Raw genomic sequence first — 7,143 nt, forward strand, 5'->3', positions numbered from 1 at the left:
TCTCCTCCACTCTAAGGCTTTCGGAGGTGTGACTTCATTGGCAGGCGGAAGAATGACTCCCAAAGATGTCTGGGTCTGGGTTCCTGCATATGTTTTAACTGCCACAGTAAAGGCACTTGGCAGCTGTGATTAACTGATGGGTCTTGAGGTAGATTGCCTGGTGGCCCTGTGTAACCACAAAGGTCCCATGGGAACATAGAGAAGGCTGGGGGAAGTCAGGCCTGAACTATAAGAGGGGTCACCCAGGAGGGAAGAAGAGGAGTAAGGGCATTCTGCATACAGGAATCCACAAGAGCAAGGCCATTCAGGCTGGAAAAAATCAGGTGTTCTCAAGAACAAGAACAGAGGTGGGGAAGAGAGTTGGAGGTGAACACTTGGCCAGGCTGCTGGAGGATTAGTTGGACCCTGAGGGTCTCAGGGAGCTCAGGAGGATTCAACTGATGGTATGTTAGACCTTCACTGTTGACCCTCTGGCAATGGTGTGCAGGAGGAAAGACCAGAGACAGGGAAGCTAGTGAAAAGACTGCTACAATGGTCTAGGAAGAGGTGATCAGACAAAGCAAGAATGACAACAGTCCCATTCATTCATTCATTCCATGTATTTATGGGACAACTTCTCTGATCCAAATCCGGGGCTGGGTACTGGGACTTGCTGGACTTCTCAGAGAGCTTACAATCTAACAGGAAAGGCCAGCGACCAACAGCGCACGACACAGTTAGCCAGCTGGTGATAGCCATGGTCCCTGAGGTATCAGGAACCCAAATGGCAGGGTCTGGGCAGAAGTGGGAGTGGGAGGCATCTCCTAGGAGAGCCTCTGACCTGGGCATCCTGACCTCATGAGCACAGATGCCTCATTCAGCCAAACTCTGATGCCCTCCCCTCTGCAGCCCAGAGCTAACAATATGGCCATTGAAGGTGGCTGCCACTACTCGAGGTCCAGCCTTTCCTGCCCACTCCCGCCCTCGGTCACACAATCCTGGCCTTCAGCAGGGAAGAAAGAGCAGGATTATACGTAGGTAGCAGGGGCTGGGCCCACTCCTCCACCAAAGTCAGTCTAGCCCCCAGCTCCAGGTGGGCACCGGGTTGGCACCTTCCTCAAACACCCAAGGCTCTTATGTTAAGCATGTGAAGGGACAGCCAGCAAGAAGCAGGGGGAGAGAGGAGATGACCTTCAGTGCCTAGAGGAGGCTCATTAAGGGCTGTCTTGGCTGCTCAGGATTCCTGGAACACACCACATTCATCTACAAGGGTGAGACTGGCCCCACGGATGAAATGAATTAAAGTCAGGCTGCCTGGAGCACTGCTGTCTAGAAGGTTGGCCTTCTTGCTATTCTGAGGACATGCCTAATTTGTTCTAGCCTTGGGGCCCTTGCTCATGTAGTTCCCTCTGCTAGGGATGCTCTCCTCCACTCGAAGGCTTTCAGGGGTTTGACTTCATTGGTAGCCTGCTCCCTGCATATGTTATAGCTGCCATGGGAAAGGGCACTTGGCAGATGTGATTAAATGATGGGTCTTGAGATAGATTACCTGGTGGCCCTATGTAAACACAAATGGGATCTACATTTCATTATCTACATTATCACTCTCATATTCCTTATATGAGTGAGGAGGGGACAAGGGTCAGAGATAGAGATGTGATAACAGAAGCAGAGATCAGAGAAAGGGGCAGTTGTGGAGATGATACACTCCTGGCGTTGAGCATGGAGGAAGGGGCCTTGGGTCAAGGAGTGCAGGCAGCTTCCTAGAAACTGGAAAGGACAAGAAACAGACTTGCCCTAGAGCTTCCAGAAGCAACGCAGCCCTGCTGATCCATTCTAGTGTTCTGACATCCAGAACTATAAGGAGATATACCTTCACTATTTTAAGTCAAAACGTTTATGGTAATTTGTTGCAGCAGCAATGGGAAACCAGTACAGCTTCTCATCATTCAGGCCTTGCAGTAAAGTACTCAGCTCCCTGCCTGCCACCACCGGCTTTGGTTTCTTCATAGCGTTTACCTTTGTCTGGAATAATCAGATCTGTTTCCGAGTGTATAGCCTGTCTCCTCCAGCCGCATGTGCGTCTCCCTGAGAGCAAAGTCCTTTTTGTTCCCTCCTTTGTCCTTGCACCCTGAGTCCTTATGAATATTGGTTGCATGAAAGAAGGAATAAATAAAACAAAAGGCTTAAGGGACTTTCCTGGTGGTCCAATGGCTAAGGCTCCACACCCCCAATACAGCGGGGCCCAGGTTCAGTCCCCAGTCAGGGAACTAAATCCACACACTGCAAATAAGACCCGGTGCAGAACCCCCTCCAAAAAAAAACAGGCTTAATATGCTCTCTCCCTCCTGTGCACATTGAAGGCAAGGGCAGGGAGAAGCTGAGACTGGTGCGGGGAGGCTATGAAAAGGCAGAAGGGATCCTGGGAGCTTGGAGGATGGAAGAAGAGGTATGGAGGGTGGGAGACCAGATCCCCGCATGTTCGTGGACGCTGCAGGGGTCCCTAACACAGAACTCGTGCATGAACTTTCTAGTGGACGCAGCTCTCCAGTTTCAAATTCAGCACCTTTTTCTTTTTTTCTTTTGTCCCTCAACCTGGAAGACAGGCTGCCGAAAGGAACCATTGTTCTCACTTTGCAGATGGGGGCATGGAGTCTCTGGACAGTGATTTGACAGTGGGAAGACACCCAGTTGCATCTCTGGCAAAGGATCGTGGGATATGAGAGGAGCCTGAGGCTGTCCTGTCCCCTCTCCCTCCCGACCCAGGCCCTGCAGGCTTCCAGCTGCTGGACAGCCCTCTTTCTAGTTGTCTGACTCCATTTCCTCTTCATCTGCTCTCAAGGCTGGACCAGGGAGAGGTGAGTGAGGCATTCATGCTGGCTGCACATTAAAAGGGGCACCCCAAACCTCAATAATCAAAAAAAAATTTTTTCATGCAACATTTTTAAAAAATCAAAATTAATACTAAAAAAATCCATGATGAATGAAATATCAACATTTTAAATAAATAGTTTTGTTTTTTTCTTATCAGGCTCCAACATGACTTGACACAGTATTGTTTTATTCTTATCCAGGACTGGCTACATGGTGTGTGGGGCCCCTCCTTCAAAATTTATTCTGAATTTCGAGATGGCAACCAAGTCGGGGGCTCTGTCACACTGCACAGGTTGTACGCCTGTGAACTTGGCCCTGATCCTGTCTTTATTAAAATGTTGATATTTTGTTCATCTTTTTTTTTAACATCTTTTAAAAATATTTCTTGAAAATATTACTTATCTTTATTCCTGTGGCCTTTGGTGTTCCCATTGATTGTACACCTGGGGAGAGCACCTCCTTTTTTTTACCCTCCCCAAGCTTTCTCTGCTTGATGTGAGCTCCTTCTTCACCCCAGGCTGCCTCCTCCAGGAAGTCTTCCCTGCTTTCCCATCCCTGCATGGCTCCTGGCAGCCCTCTGCCTTCTCCCCTGTGTCCCAGCCCAGATCACCCTGTGTGGGCTCTGTTGCTTAAGGATGGGGAGCAGATTTGATTTGTTTCCGTGTTCCCAGCACAGGGCCTGGCTCAGAAGAGTTGCTTGGAAAAATTGGTTTTCAGTGAAAATGAGTGACCTGAGGAGTTTGGAATTCTATATCAGCAGGATATAGTCCTGCTGTCTTGTCAAGTCCTTCTGTCAAGTCCTTCTGTCTTGAGAAGGACCTTAGTAAACCCCCCTGGAAATGCTCTGTGGTGGCAAAGCCAGCTATGTGGACACTGGGCCTGCTGGTCCCCCACACCCCTCCCCTGAGACACTGTGGGAGACCCAGCCCCATTCCAGGTGGCAGGGCAGACCTCTGGCAGGAGGTGGGTATGGGCCAGTGCTGTTGACATGGAGGAAAGCATTGCGTGCCCACAGTTGGGACTTTGCTATTGGGGCAGCCTCATCTCTGCCCTGTGATGCCCCCTGCCTGTGGCCTGTCACGGACCCATCGTTCTCTGTACAAGCCACACTGAGCTGCTGGATGGCACCTGGCCTCAGGGACTCATGGTTTTGCTCCTATAACCAGGCTTCCTGCCCTGTTCCTGGGACCAAGCTTGCCTAGATTTATAGCTGAGACCCTTTCTGATAGCCCCATTCCTGCCGATCTTTCAGGGCAGGGCTTCTGAGTCAGGGAGTTTGCGGGAACTGCCTATGTGTCCCTGAGCTTGAAGCCTACCTATCCCTTTAGATCAGGGGTCCCCACCCTCTGGGCCACGGACCGGTACCTCCTGAGATCAGCAGCAGCATTAGATTAGAAAATAAAGTGCACAAGAAATGTCATGCATTTGAATCATCCTGAAACCATTCAGCAACTCCTGGTCTGTGGAAAAACTGTCTTCCATGAAATTGGTCCCTGGTGCCAAGAAGTCTGGGGACCCCTGCTGTAGATCATCAACTATCCTGGGACCCCATCGCACCTGGCCGTCACTTGTCCAAATCCCTCTCTGTGGGCCTGACCCTGGGGCCTGGGCAGGGTTAACAAAGAGGAGGCATGTAGCAGCCTGGGACAGCTCTGATGGGTGTCAGTGACGCTAGTCTGAGACTCCTCGGTTGGCTGCAGTAGACAGAACCTGGACCCCAAGCAGGGAAACCTGGCTTCAAATCCAGGCTCTATCATTCCTGGGCTTTTTGAGGCTCAGTTTCTTGATCTGCAAATTGGGAGTTAAAATGCCTGCCTCTTAGCAGGGATATGGGAGTTAACAGAGAATGCAAGAGCTCCCTGTACAAAGTGGAAGTGTTAGTTACTCAGTCGTGTCTGACTCTTTGTGACCCAATGGACCTCAGAGAATCCACCAGGCTCTTCTGTCCATGAATTCTCCAGGCAGGAATATTGGAGTGGGTTGCCATTTCCTTTTCCAGGGATGTTCCCAACCTAGGGATCAAACCCAGGTCTCCTGCATTGCGGGCAGATTCTTTACCATCTGAGTCATATGGAAGTGGCTCCCTGCACAAAGCGGGCATCAATAAGTGATAATTCCTTTTCTCCTGTGCCAAGTTTGAGTGCCCAGACTGGTCAGCTGTGCCCCTGGTGACCCCCATCCCCGCTCCAGCTCCCAAGCCTTGAGTTCTTTTCCATGACTTTCTGTCCTGGCAAAAGAGATGGGGAAGCTGAGGCTCAGAGGGATCAGGGACTTGCCCAAAGTCACATACAGCGTCAGAGGCTTAGCACAGACTGAAACCCTAGGGCCTGATGCTCGCCTAGCCTGGGCTCCCATCTCCCCATCTGGCCTTGAGAACGCGGAGCCTGAGAAGGACATCTAAGCAGCAGCATCCTCTGGGGCCCCTCCCCCACCTCAGGCACCGGCAGAGAGCCCAGGGCTCTTGGTGCTTCCATGAAAGGCGTATTTCCCTCCTGAGTCAGAGCAGACCCAGAACAGACAGCTCCAGCCTGCCCTGAGAGCCGGCCCCCTCTCTCCCCGATGGAACCTCTGGGCAGTGGCCAGCACAGCTGCATCCCCTCGGCAGGGCCTGCAACGATAGGCCCACGTTGCATCAGCTGGTCCTGTCCCTGAGCCGGCTCCTGCCCGCCAGCCAATGGGGTCCAGCCGAGTGTACAGATCCCGGCTCCGACCCACCCCACCCGCCACGGAATCACCGCATGGTCTGGTCCTCCCTCGGCTTTCTCTGTGAGGGAGGAGGGGATGGAGGGCATCGTAGCTCTATTGCATCCAGCATGGCCTTCCTCCCTGTTTACCCAGGCCCTGCCAACTCCTCCTTGATTCTCCCTCCTGGAGGTGGCAGGGATTCCCCGCTCTGCCTGGCAGGGCTTGTTTCTCCCCAGCCTCCGTTCTTCTCCCTCTCTGTGCCTGCCCTCCCCGACACTGACCATCCCACGGCATCCGTCCCTCTCCTGTGCCCTGACTCCCAACTGTCCTCTCCAGCCTGGCTTCCTCCCCTCAGGGCCAGACTCACCAATGCTATGGCCTTCTGGGAGCCTCCAGTCTGCAGAGGCGCCACGGTGTTCATCGCTTCCCCCTAGAGTCTCCATCTCAGAGAGGACCTGCGGACCCAGGCCAGACCCCCGGGAGTCCCCCTGCCTCCTTCTCCCTGACCCGCCATGCCCCAGTCCACTGCTGGACGCTCTTAGCCCCATGGCCCCTCCCCGGATCCAGGCATCAGCATCTTCTTTTTCTTTTAATTTTTTATTTTGCATTGAGATATTGGCAATTAACAATGTTGTGATAGTTTTAGGCGAACAGTGAAGGGACTCAGCCATACATGTACATGTATCCATTCTCCTCAGACTCCCTTCCCATCCAAGATGCCACATAACATGGAGCAAAGTTCCAAGGAGGCACCAGCGTCTTGAGCTGGGTTATTGTGACATTTTCCTCTCTGGCCTCCCTCTGTCCCTCTCCGCTCACCAGATACAGAACTCCTTTAAACACTCCAATATGACCTTGTCACTGTCCTGCTAAATTCCCTTCTGGTGGGGGGGCTCCCAAGCTCCTGTGAGACTGGCCTGGCCATTTTCTGCAGCTTTGCACTCCTGTCCCAGGTGGCATTAGTGGTAAAGAACCCACCTGCTAATGCAGAAGACATGAGATGAGTTTGATCCCTGGGTCGGGAAGATCCCCTGGAGGAGAGCATGACAACCCGTTCCAGTATTCTCGCCCAGAGGATCCCACAGACAGAGGCGCCTGGGGGGCTACAGTCCACAGGGCCCCACAGAATCAGACACGACTAAAGCGACTTAGCACACACTCCTGTCCCCATACATGGTTACCTTTGTCAGGACTCTTTTGCCTGCTCTGGCTGCATGCCATGAAAGCCTGTTACAGTTCAGCTTATTTTAGCCTGAGGCCAAAAGCCTGTGGGGGTAGAAAATGCCTGGCTGGCCAGATGGGCTCCAGCCCCAGCCTCCCAGCTTCCACAGAGCTGCAACAAGGGAGCCCCAGGCCCTGTCATAGCCCCTACTCAGACATGGTTCAGACCTGGCTTGATCTCCCACTGAATGTTGCTTTTCTATTTACTTTGTTGTTGTTGCTGTTTAGTTGCTAAGTCATGTCCAGTTCTTCGGGACCCCATGGACTGTAGCCCACCAGGCTTCTCCGTCCATGGGATTTCCCAGGCAAGAATACTGGAATGGGTTGCCATTTCCTCCTCCAGCGGATCTTCCCAATCCAGGGATTAAACCCATGTCTCCTGCA

This window comes from Bos indicus, chromosome 15, assembly GCF_029378745.1.
Source record: "Bos indicus isolate NIAB-ARS_2022 breed Sahiwal x Tharparkar chromosome 15, NIAB-ARS_B.indTharparkar_mat_pri_1.0, whole genome shotgun sequence".
NCBI classification, from domain to species: Eukaryota; Metazoa; Chordata; class Mammalia; order Artiodactyla; family Bovidae; genus Bos; species Bos indicus.